The sequence below is a fragment of the Triticum aestivum genome, chromosome 3B (assembly GCF_018294505.1).
Source record: "Triticum aestivum cultivar Chinese Spring chromosome 3B, IWGSC CS RefSeq v2.1, whole genome shotgun sequence".
NCBI lineage: Eukaryota > Viridiplantae > Streptophyta > Magnoliopsida > Poales > Poaceae > Triticum > Triticum aestivum.
The window spans coordinates 54879219-54892419 of record NC_057801.1 but is presented as its reverse complement, the minus strand read 5'-3'; the positions used below and the strand labels follow the sequence as shown (position 1 = coordinate 54892419).

The following is a 13201-nucleotide window of genomic DNA, read 5'->3' as shown; positions in this document are numbered from 1 at the left end:
TGTGCTGGCCTCTTCAGGCAGCTGTTGGATGGGCACAAAAAACAGTTAAAAAGATTACAAAAAAAATGTCAAGAGTGGGCCGAACTTCCATCCGAACGCTGAGTTGAAATCCGTTGTAACTACGGCATTCCTGAGTAGTTCCAAAGTCTGACGGACAGAAAGATGATGTGTCATCTGATTGCCTCGGTCCTTCGGAGCTTTTTCCAAATCAAAACGGAGTAGCAGATAGGTGCATGTATCTGGAAGAAGATGGGAGTTTAGAATTCAGATGCAAGGTACTGTGGGTGTTTATATTTTAGTCTTCTCGATCTGATCCGACGCACTGGGCGTTCCTGTAAACTGCTGGAGATCGGTGCTGATGCATGCATTTCTGATTCAAGATTTCTTTTTCCACCGAATGTTTAAGCTGTTCTGCTTTTCTAATCTCATACTGTCTCTATACCGAAATATAAGACGTTTTTGTGGTTCAACAGAGGGAGTATATATTGTCTAGCATATCCATCTGCTGTTGCTGTGCCGTCGCGGCGCAGTCGGTTTTGGTTGCTTCGCGTCATACCTTATAGCTATATAAAAAGCTAGTCCATCTAACCCTTTTGATTTTAATTTTTTTTACTGTTGTAGTTATGATTCCGAAATGTGCTGGCCTCTTCAGGCAGCTGTTGGATGGGCACAAAAAACAGTTAAAAAGATTACAAAAAAAATGTCAAGAGTGGGCCGAACTTCCATCCGAACGCTGAGTTGAAATCCGTTGTAACTACGGCATTCCTGAGTAGTTCCAAAGTCTGACGGACAGAAAGATGATGTGTCATCTGATTGCCTCGGTCCTTCGGAGCTTTTTCCAAATCAAAACGGAGTAGCAGATAGGTGCATGTATCTGGAAGAAGATGGGAGTTTAGAATTCAGATGCAAGGTACTGTGGGTGTTTATATTTTAGTCTTCTCGATCTGATCCGACGCACTGGGCGTTCCTGTAAACTGCTGGAGATCGGTGCTGATGCATGCATTTCTGATTCAAGATTTCTTTTTCCACCGAATGTTTAAGCTGTTCTGCTTTTCTAATCTCATACTGTCTCTATACCGAAATATAAGACGTTTTTGTGGTTCAACAGAGGGAGTATATATTGTCTAGCATATCCATCTGCTGTTGCTGTGCCGTCGCGGCGCAGTCGGTTTTGGTTGCTTCGCGTCATACCTTATAGCTATATAAAAAGCTAGTCCATCTAACCCTTTTGATTTTAATTTTTTTTACTGTTGTAGTTATGATTCCGAAATGTGCTGGCCTCTTCAGGCAGCTGTTGGATGGGCACAAAAAACAGTTAAAAAGATTACAAAAAAAATGTCAAGAGTGGGCCGAACTTCCATCCGAACGCTGAGTTGAAATCCGTTGTAACTACGGCATTCCTGAGTAGTTCCAAAGTCTGACGGACAGAAAGATGATGTGTCATCTGATTGCCTCGGTCCTTCGGAGCTTTTTCCAAATCAAAACGGAGTAGCAGATAGGTGCATGTATCTGGAAGAAGATGGGAGTTCAGAATTCAGATGCAAGGTACTGTGGGTGTTTATATTTTAGTCTTCTCGATCTGATCCGACGCACTGGGCGTTCCTGTAAACTGCTGGAGATCGGTGCTGATGCATGCATTTCTGATTCAAGATTTCTTTTTCCACCGAATGTTTAAGCTGTTCTGCTTTTCTAATCTCATACTGTCTCTATACCGAAATATAAGACGTTTTTGTGGTTCAACAGAGGGAGTATATATTGTCTAGCATATCCATCTGCTGTTGCTGTGCCGTCGCGGCGCAGTCGGTTTTGGTTGCTTCGCGTCATACCATATAGCTATATAAAAAGCTAGTCCATCTAACCCTTTTGATTTTAATTTTTTTTACTGTTGTAGTTATGATTCCGAAATGTGCTGGCCTCTTCAGGCAGCTGTTGGATGGGCACAAAAAACAGTTAAAAAGATTACAAAAAAAATGTCAAGAGTGGGATTTGAACCCACGCCCTTTCGGACCAGTACCTGAAACTGGCGCCTTAGACCAACTCGGCCATCTTGACGTTTTGTTCACTTTGACGAAATTAAAGTTTATATGGCAGACTAGTTCCCAAACTCACGAATGTCACAATCGTTTTCATTTATTTTCAGTCATTTGGTTCGGTGAAGTTGCACATAGAATGCAAAACTGTATACGTAATTTGGCAAATCCTTAGTCTCCTCCTAGACTGGCATCCTCTATAATCTGAAGGTGTCTCGTATGCTTCTCAAGCTTGACATCGTCGGGGCTTTTGACTCCGTCTCTTGGCCCTTCTTCCTCAGGCAACTCGGCTTTGGCCCTGGTGAGCGGGAGTGTAATTTTGATTTCCTGTCTTCGACGTCCATGTGTGTACTTCAATAGCGTGTTGGGTCTACTGATTGGTCACAAGACTCACAATAAGGGGCTTGTTAAGGCGACCCCTTATCATTGATGCTATTTACGCTTGTCATGAACATCCTCAACTCCATGATCCAACGTGTGGTGCAACATGGGGTCCTCCACCGCCTCACCATGCATCATGCGACATCTATGGTCTCCGTGTGTGTCGACGATATAGTGGTCTTCTGTCGCTGAGACAAACGCAACATCCTCGCCATTAGGGAACTCTTGTGAGTCTTTTGCGTTGCTTCCGGACTATACACCAACTACACATGATCCAAATGTTCGCTGCACTAGTTGAACATCATTAGGAACGAGATGGCGTGTCCCATCTCAAATCTCCCTATTCCCTACCTTGTTCTTCCCTCCTCTGCCCTGAAGGTACCTATGTCTCCGTGCTTCTACTGATCGACGGGCTTGAGAAGAAGTTGTCACTTGGAGGGATTCCACGCTGTCGAAGAGGGATGCACTAGTGCTAGTCAGACATGATGTGCACAATGCCAGTGCACTTATGATGGTCGCCTTCAACAAGTCCATCCCCAGGTACGTGAATCGTGTCATCTGCTGCATCCTTTGGGTTGGCTAGAAGGACGACCACGATGTCCATTGCTTGTCAACTGTTAGAGGGTGTGCCGACCACTATCGATTGGTGAGCTCAAAGTCCCACTGTCGAGGAGTTTCCTGTGTTTATTTTAGTGCTCACGACCTGATCCGATGCACTCTGTTTGAGTATGACATAGACAAAATCGGATCGTGTGCTTAGAAAAAGAGAATAAGGAAAAGAGAACCTTAATGGCGGCAACCACATTGAAACTAGATGATGCACCGTATATTGTCACGTAAGCTTTATTGTGTTTGATTATTATATGATTGTAAAATATTTATTAAATATAAATAGCATAATATATAAAAATTCCGATGCATATTTGCACGATGATATTGTTCTTTTCCACGTACTCCCTCCGTTCCAACTTACTCGTCGTGGTTTTAGTTCAAATTTGAACTAAAACCACGACGAGTAAGTTGGAACGGAGGGAGTACGTTGCATGCTGAGGTGACATACTTACATGTTATAAGAAAAATAGGTTAGCGTGGCTAATTATTTAGATATAGAAGATTTCATTATTTTTTCTAAGTCAATATTGAAGATGATCTGGTACCGTGTTCCCTTCTCCAACCTCGAGCCAGCCCTACCTTCACAGCTTTCCTTCCCATCATCGCCTCCAGTCCCGTGGCAATGCTGCAATGGCCCTCGTCTCTCTTCCTCCTCCCCTCCTCTCCCCTGAGATCCGGACCCTCCCTTTCCCGGCGAGCTCGCCAAGTTCGCATCCTCTTAATTTCTAATTTCGCGGAGCACTCTGGCTCACTTGTACTACTGTAATCCCCTCGAAAAGAAAAACTTGTACTACTGAAAGTAATTATGGGAATTCAGCACGATGCGCTCCTGGAAACTGTTTGGGACTTGGGAGCTGATGCATTTCTAATTTGTGATTTGTTTTTCTGCTGACAGCTTGTTGGAGTACGTATATCCATGTGCTCTTAACTAATGGAGTCCATGTCTAATGTTTCTCTACACATTGGGTTCAGATGCTTTATGGTGCAGTCTGGATTTTTTTTTGTCTGCCGATCTCATCTCAACGTGAACTAACGTAGGCTGCATTTTTATTTATAGAAAGAATGCAAATTAATCAAGCTATGAGTATACGCAACTCCATTGGACTCTGATTTGTTTATCAGTGCAACACACAGACTTTAGTTTGTTCGCGTCATACCCTATAAGCTAAGCTACTCCATTTGACCGTGTGTTCAGCAGCTTATATCCTGCACCTGTGGGGACGTATTTCAGATACAAGGGGGATGCCCCTAGAAAAAAAGATAGAAGACGGATGGACTATTTAAACAATAATAAAATGAAAAAAAGAAGAAGAAGTATGTCAAGAGTGGGATTTGAACCCACGCCCTTTCGGACCAGTACCTGAAACTGGCGCCTTAGACCAACTCGGCCATCTTGACGTCTGCTGTAAACGTCGACAAGAACTTACATAAGCTAGAAGCTAGGTCGCAAACTCACGAATGTCACTATGTTTTCGTTTCACTTTTCGTATGATGTGGTTGAGTCATTTGCTCAGGTAAGGTTGCACAGTGGATGCAAAGATGTATACGTAATTTAGCAGTTCCTAAGCATCATCCACAATCTTAAGGGGCCGCGTGTCCTTCTCAAGCTTGGCATCGCCACGTTTTGACTCCGGTCTTGGTCCCATCTTCCGCGCCTCCACTTTGTGGCCTGTTGGGGATGGGAGCTCCTTTCGGTCCTGGACCAATCACTGGATCAATGGGAAGTCAAACCCTGAGATCAAACTTCTCATTTACTCCCTCCGATTCTTTTTAGTTTGCATATAAGATTTGATTAAACTCAAAACTTTGTAAAGTTTGACTAGCTTTGTAGGAAAAGATATCAACATCAACGCTATGAAATCGATATTATTTGATGCATGATGAAATTATTTTTCATAACATATAACTTTAGTATTGTATATGTTGATATGTTTTTCTATAGAATTAGCCAAACTTTGTAAAGTTTGATTTTGACCAAATCTTATATGCAGACTAAAAAGAAACGGAGGAAGCTCGGCTTGTTCCACGTGGGCTTGCATTGTTGTTCGTGATTCGAAGGCATTCACGGTGACCTTGGTACTGCGGCCATGGTCCAACCTATGACACCATCTTCGGCCTTCCTCACTCTCTCTTTCTCTCACACACACAGAGCTCTGCCGCCGCTGGATGGATTCCGCTCAATACGCCACCAAGTCTTGTGATGCGGCACTTTTCTTGAGCTCTGTCGCGAATCCCCACCGATGTCTCACCTGGAAAACATGGGTGTTGTTGCACACTTGCACATCAAGATTTTCCTCTGGCTCTCCCTCCAGAATAGGTGTTGGACGGCTGACCGCCTGTCTCGACGAGGTCTGCCGCGTGCGGACTACTGTGCCCTTTGGGACCATGAGCTAGAGAGCATGCAACCTCTGTTGGCTGGATGCTCTTTCTTCAGGTAGCTATGACATGAAGTCTTCTCATGGTGCAGATCCACTATTGTTGTGCCTAGCCAAGACTCCTCCCTTCAGGCTGTGGTGGGCGGGCTCCCTTCATCAGACGTCGGATGTCCTTTGCAAGGTAATTGCCTCCATCGTGGTGCTCACGGCCTGCTAGCTTTGCAAGCTCAGGAACAAGTACAACTTCCATGACAAGCGCCCTTTGTGAGGCACCTGATCCTAACCATTCAAGAGGATGTGCATCTTTGGGAAGCCAAGGGTTCAGATACCATCCTACCACCGAGCAGGTAGCTATCCTTTTGTGGGGCCGAGCATCCCTTTTTGTTCTGCTCATGTGATCACATCATGTTGTCTTCTGTGTACGCGGATGTCATTTGCCTGCCTATGTTTTCGCATACTATCAACATACACAAGTTCTGCATATTCGCGGGCGAGCGTCGGGTCAGGCAAGACGATGAACAAGGTGGGTGGGCTCCAGTGGATCCAGACGATGAACACCATCCCCTCATCGATGTGTGTCGTGTTGGCCTCGACCCTCAATGCTTCTCTGCCAGTGATGGAATGTGGAACGGGCAGTGCAACGACACCTTTGTGAGAACGTCGCCCACTGGTGTGGATCTTGCCACCTATAGATGATATCACATCTCCTCTTCAGGTGGCGGTGGATGAAAAACAAGGCATTGCGGATTGATAGGAGGGAAAAACGAACACAAAACTATTATGGGATGACCAAAAGGCTATATAGATAGATGAAGCAAATCAAAAGGTATAGTTAACGCACACGGCACATCAACTACCATCTTGCATTAATGGCGGCAGAAGAAGGAAGTAAACGTATTAACTAGGAGCCCCATCAGCATGGATACAACGCTACTAGCAGATGATGCGGTTCGGTGCGAAAACATCGCCGTGGGCGCTCGTCGGGCGGGGAGAATCAGCTTAGAAGCGGTCACAGGGCCGTGTCACTCTGCGATTATGTGGAGGCCCACGGCGTGTTGGACTGGTTCACTATAGGGTCTCTGGATCAGTTTGTAGAGTAATAACGCTGATAAGTTGGGCCAGTCAGCTAAAATCTAACGTGAAATGACGCGAATAAGGAAAGAAACGCCTTACGAAAAAACAGATGCTTCTGGTACGTTCACGATTACGATCGGACGGCTCAAATTCTCACATCGACGTGGAGGCTCGGAAAAGCAGATCCTTCCGATGCGTCCACGATTATGATCAGACGGCTCAAAGTCTCAAATCGACGTGGAGGTTCGAAAAAGCAAATGCTTCCGATACGTTCATCATTATGATCGGACGGCTCAAAGTCTCGAATTGACGTGGAGGCTCGGAGATAGTTGATAAATTAAAGAGGAAAAGGAAAACCTAATTTCTTCTTCGTCTGGTGCTCCCTTCCGGCCCAATGCGGCTCTAAATCTCTCTCCGCCGCCGGGCTGTCGCCGAGGCCTCACGACCAGAACGCCGCCGCCACTGACGTGCCTCGACGCCGCCGCCATCGCTGTCCCTGCTCTCTCCACCCCGTCCGCGAGCTTCGACATTGTTCTTTGAGGTATGACCGCGATTTCTGTCATCCAGTGATTATTATCACTCAAATCGAACCCTAACTAATTTTAACCTCTATAAATTTCTGGTGTGCCGGCGCACCATCTAGACCAGTCCCCGCCGGTTGATGCCCGTTGTTAAATCCACCCGTCCGCGACCCTGAGGCACTCGGCGGCAGCGATGAGGATGCCTGGCCTACCTTTACCTGCCCGGGACGCAGCGTACGCCTCCGCCCCTAACCTATTTTGTTGTTGCTGTGCTTATGCTATACTCGTGCTACTTGTTACTTGAGTTGTGTCGAATTTGCCTGGTCGTGTCTGTGTGGGCAACCCAGGAGAAAAAAAGAAAATAGGTACAATGTTCAGAGCTTACCTTGGTTGCATTTGGAAATTAATAAATGAGTATTGTCTATTGACTCATCCCTGGTTGGTAACCTATCTCGGCTGGTTGCACCTGGAAACTAGTAATTGGCCATTTTTATTTCTAAGAATTAATCACTGGAAATCTGTGAGGCCCACCTTAGTTGTATCTAGATTCTGAAAAGTAGCTTAGTTGTTCTGTAACTTCTTCAACCCTGAATTTTCGCCCTAGTCTAATTTACAACCCCGAACTCTAATACCGTCTAAATTACAACCCCCAACTCTCAAAACCAGCTAGGATTCAACCCTCCCATCTCTGTTGACCGGTTTTGACCAGTCAACAGGTCCAGTCAGCATGCCATGTCAGCAAAAAATGCAAAATTTCCAAGGAAACAATCTGTAAAATCGAAGAAAATCCAAGAAAACAAATAAGAAATCCAATTTCCGAAAAACAGGGAAAATAAGAAAACGAATTTCCAAAAAAAATCAAGAAAAAACCCAAAAACTGAAACTCCAGAAAAAATTATTTCCAAAAAAAATCATTTTTTTATTTTCCCTAGCTTTTTTCGCAAACAATTTTTTCGGAACTTTGCTTTTTATATTTTTTTTCTGATCTTACAGATTTTTATTTACTTTTTCTTGAAATTTTGAAAAAATAACTGACGTGTCATGCTGATTGGACTTGTTGACTAGTCAAAACTGGTCACCCCATGTCAAAACCGGTCAACAGGAAGGGGAGGGTTGAATCCTAACCGGTTTTGAGACTTGGGGGTTGTAATTTAGACGGTATTGAAGTTTGGGGTTGTAAATTAGATTACGGCAAGAGTTCGGGGTTGAAATATGCACTTCTCTCTTTTGTAATTGTTCAGCTGCTTTGCAGATATGCACTCATGTATATATGGTAGATGTTTTTCTTGATCTTAATAGTGAGATGAGATGAATGTATCTTCTTCTTTTGATGTTGGTGCTGCATACATGCAGGGACGCTGGGTGTGAATTCAGTTACCCTCAGTCTGCAGACCAGATGCGACAGCAACAGCTGAGAGCTCGATTATCTCCAGATGAGCAGCTTGCGGTTGAAGAAAGTTCCGCGTTGTACTGCAAGCCAGTTGAGCTATACAATATCATTCAGCGGCGAGCCATTAGAAATGTAAGTTCCATCTTAATTTTGCAGCTTCATTTGACATGAATCACATGTGTTTATCACATAACCATCATGTGGAAGTGATTTGAGATACCAATGATCTCTCACTGACTTTTACAGCCCGCTTTTCTTCAAAGATGCCTTCATTACAAGATACATGCAAGCTGAAAAAAGAGGTACACACTTTGACTCTACTGCAGAACATGCTGACACTCGGAATTGTTGTGATCCAAATCCAATATGTCGAGAAAAAGAAAGGAGTGTCCTATTTCAAAACGTATTTTCTTTTTTACATAGCGGACACTTCACTATTTTTTATTTGCGAATTGCAGAGACTTCACTATTATGTACTTTGCTGATTCCTTTAGCTCTCTTGGAACCGCGTACATAAGGTTGTTACGATTAGAGTTGAATAAAATTGGAAATGCTTTGAACACAGTAATATCAAACCGTAGATCCTACTCCACCCAATAATTTGAAGAACGTAGTATGATTTTTTTTCATTATTCTTAATGCTTATTTAGTCATTTGGACACTAATTGGATTGTCAATTTCCCTTCTGAATGCCATTGCCTAGGTTGGCTATGCAACAGTTAGCACATATATGATCATAAAAAGTACTCCCTCTGTAAACTAATATAAGAGCGTTTAGAATACTAAAGTAGTGATCTAAACGCTCTTATATTAGTTTACGGAGGGAGTAGAAGAGAAATGCATCATAAGTCGATAAACTTGGCAAGTGGAAACACTTAGGCATGCCACCTTGCAAATCATGCATCTGCCTCCCTTAATTTGGCAAAGCAGATCAATTTTAGTTCAATCGAACCGGGGTATGGCAGGCAAAAGAACGACATGCTGGCGGTGACATGGCATGACTGGAATCTTGCCATGGGTTTTCCTACATGCGGTACACATGAGTGAGGCGCTCTGTTTTAGGGTTAGGATATTTTTCCAGATAGGTCATGTCGGAGGGGTCACACACTCACACACATTGTGATCCTAGCATGAGCATTACATTAGACTCATCTTCTAAAGTACAATTTTGTGGACTGAAATTGATATCATTAGACTCATCTTCTAAAGCACAAATTTGTGGTTATGTTTTTGTAGCATACATAGTAATAGTTTAATTCCTGGTCAAATGTTTATTCTACTGAAACTTAATACGCCTGGTATTTGAAACAGAGGCGGTACTATATATTGTATTACACATTTGGTACATTTGTGATCTATGGAACTTTAGTGTGTGTACTATACACATGATGTTTATTCAAGTATGGCTCTTAGTATTTGCAAAAAAGTATGGTTCTTCATAGAGAAAAGTGAAGTACTTTAGTTAACGGTGTGCCCGGGCTTTAACAATTCGCTAGCTTTTCTCATGGCCCTCGATAAATTTGTCCGCCAACAGCTCGAAACCACCACCGTCTCGCTCTGGTAAGCCGTCAAGAGAGTTTTGATAGTCACCTGTGATGGCAAGCACCACTCCTAGGCCCGCCTCAACTCTCCGTGTAGGAATCTGAGAGTGATGGTGGCCTCAGGCTCCGTTCGAGATTCTCAGCGGCATGTGCCTCCTCCCACCGGAGAATGACTGCGGCCTGCCGCTGTGGCCCTGGGTGGTGCTCCTCCACAGGTCGAGGGGGTGAGTTACAAGGGTGTGAGAGACATGGCGGTGAGACGAGCTCATTTTATTTGTATTTTTATCGCTACTATATGAGGAACCATGTGATTCCACCGATTTGGTGGAATCTGTTGGTTTGGCATCGGAGGGGTATATCCACTTGTTGGGAATCAGTCCGTTCCAGTTTCTTCTCAAACCAAACACAAGAACCAGTGCCAGCTGCAGAACCAACCTGTGACAGTCCACCCCATGCCCCAAAACCAAACACACCCTAGCATTGTTCAAAAAAGTGCTAGGCGTTAATTGTGCGTTTTGCCACTGCCTTGCGCTTTATTGACCAAAGGGCATGCTTATGCACAATTATGCACATATTAAGCGTAGTTATGCGCAATGCGTTTTGCCAACGCCTAGAGCCTAGGCGCGCTTAAAGCGCACCTTTTTTTATCTTGCACCCTAGTAGAAGCATACAATGGTAGCTTGGCCAAGCAAGGCCCAAGTGATTAAGTTCTCATGTGTAATGTCTGTTAAACTATGTACTAGCCACTTTTGGATTTGATTGTCTATTCATCGTGTAAATACTGATCAGAGTTTGTGCTATGGATGTAGGATTCAGATAACGTTATCACTATCTCGAAGTATAAATACTGAGTTGCTAGAATAGAATATCTTTCCTCTAAATGCTCTATTGGCTGCACCTACCAGTAATATTTTGCTTGAACGGGTAAGTCTACCTTTTTTTTTAGTTCCACACATGCAACATTTTGTACCAAATGATCTCTTATCTCACTAATGCATAATGTTTTGCAGCATTCTCGGATATATCGATTCAATCGAGCTTGTTTGCTTACAGCTTTTAGTGAATTTGGTAATAAAGGTCGCACCAAAGCTACATTCATAACTCCAGACATCAAGAATGTATCAACCTTTCGAGCTTGCAACCTTAACATTATTCTTATCAGCTGTGGTATGATGTGCTTCATATGTGATGTTTATGGTTTTACATTTCTTCACCACCATCACATTTGGTTCCCATTTTAGTTTTGGAAGGGCAAGTTAGGGAAAATCTTGGTGAAAATAACTGCTCTCTGGACCATGTGGAAGGCTCTGCTCTCCAAAGTAAGTTTGTGGTTGTTATTTTGTGAAAAAAAATACTAATAGTTACTAGAATAAGCGCATGCTTACCGTTGTTTAACACAATATGTTAAAAGTTACTCCCTCTGTAAACTAATATAAGAGCATTTATAGATCACTAAAGTAGTGATCTAAACACTCTTATATTAGTTTACAGAGGGAGTAGCAAGTAAGACATTTAGATAGCCACACAAAATGTGTGCCACACAAGTTGAGCTACCACTAGCTAGTTACTATTGCTTATCATGTGGTGGAAGATACAATTGTATTCTCAAATGCCCATTTCTTGACAAGAATGAAGACCAGTGATCAAACTATGTTTATCTCCCAGTATGCTAAGCTAGTTCACGCCCAATATTCTTGACCAAACCAATCCAACCCTTGCAACCACCTATCTCACAGCTAACAGCAACTTGCCAGACCTTCTCTTGCATGGAATATTAGTATTACAGTCGTTGGAAATCAATAATAGTTAACAAACATCCCTTTAATCCATGGATAACTACTTAACAAAGTGTAGGTGAGCAAGATCTGGCTATGTTTACCGACTTTACTATGGTTAGGAGAATCAAATGAAAAGTATCCTTAAACATTGCATTAGCGATTTTTGACAAGGGGCTACTAGGCCATATATGCCATTAGTTTAGATTATTTTATCTCCTTTTATGGTATAGTTATTGTCAGTCACCCATACTGGCTAGTATAGCTAGCACATGTGCCTTCTGAAATGAAGTGTAAAGAACACATTGAATCTCAGAAAACACTTATGATTTGTAGTGCTGTTGAGTGCAGTTATTTGCTATCATCCATGTGATGCATTTTGTCAGAGCCTGAAGGGAAATGTTTCTGGGGTAAAATACCAATTGATCTACTTGGTTCGTCTTTGGAGAACTGTGTAACTTTAAATTTGGGACATATAGTGGAGTTGGCTTCTGCAGTTAGCATGAGCCCAAGTATCTTAGAGGTATGCAAATTCAACTTGCTCATGGTTTTAAGATTTAATGTTCCTATTGTATGCACTACAAATTTTCTGTAATATTTAACCATAGGATGGACGAACCAAAATCCTTGTGCAGCACCTGAAGCATGTTTAACCTAAATAAATTACCTTAGCCACCTGTACGTTAAATATTGATTATCTACCCCATGTACCTTCTGCTATCTAGAAGGCTGTAGTGCTTGCAATTAATTAGCACATCCCATTCCAGAAGTTCGGATGGAAAATCATCAAATTGGTAGTGCCATTTGCATCAAGATAACTGAACATATTATAAGATGAACATTAACAGTAAAGGTTGAAATTGTAGTTTATGGATATTCCAGTGATTCTGCAAATGTGCTTCATTCAGTTCATTCGCTATCTTTTTTTAATAGAAAATTGTTAAATCAAGAGAGAGAATATGCAGTGTAGTGGCAACTACTTGCCAATCTTAGGGGTTGTTTGGTTTCCACGCTTAACCATAGGCAAGCCACAGTTTTTTGAGGTACATACTTGTTTTTTGCCACACATAACTACCTATATGGCCTATGTGTCATAGACACAATCTTTTGCACAACTTGCCATACTTAACCATAGGAGCCACGGTTTTTTGAGGTACATACTCTTTTTTTGCCACACACTTACTACCTATATGGCCCATGTGGCATAGACACAATATTTTGCACAACTTGTCATGCTTAACCGTAGGCAAGCCACAATTTTTTGAGGTACATACTCGTTTTTTACCACACACTTAACTACCTATATGGCCCATATGTCATAGACACAATCTTTTGCCACACTTGTGGCTTTAATTTTGTTAGCCATTCTTTTGCGGTAAGCCACACAATGCTTAAGCAAAGTTAGCCTTGAACCAAAGATGCCCGTACTTGACTCTATATGTTGATCTACTTGCCTTTCCTTTTGTTATATATGCAGCCGAAATTTATGGAGCAAGACAGTT

General features: G+C 42.7%; 2 non-coding genes across 2 annotated transcripts; both read right to left on the bottom strand.

Annotated features, from left to right (window-relative positions):
• Positions 1-1971: 1971 nt before the first annotated feature.
• On the bottom strand, positions 1972-2052 carry TRNAL-CAG (transfer RNA leucine (anticodon CAG)). The gene has a single exon. It is a non-coding gene; the product is annotated as a tRNA-Leu (tRNA).
• Positions 2053-4340: 2288 nt separating this feature from the next.
• Positions 4341-4421, bottom strand: TRNAL-CAG (transfer RNA leucine (anticodon CAG)). The gene has a single exon. It is a non-coding gene; the product is annotated as a tRNA-Leu (tRNA).
• Positions 4422-13201: the final 8780 nt, after the last annotated feature.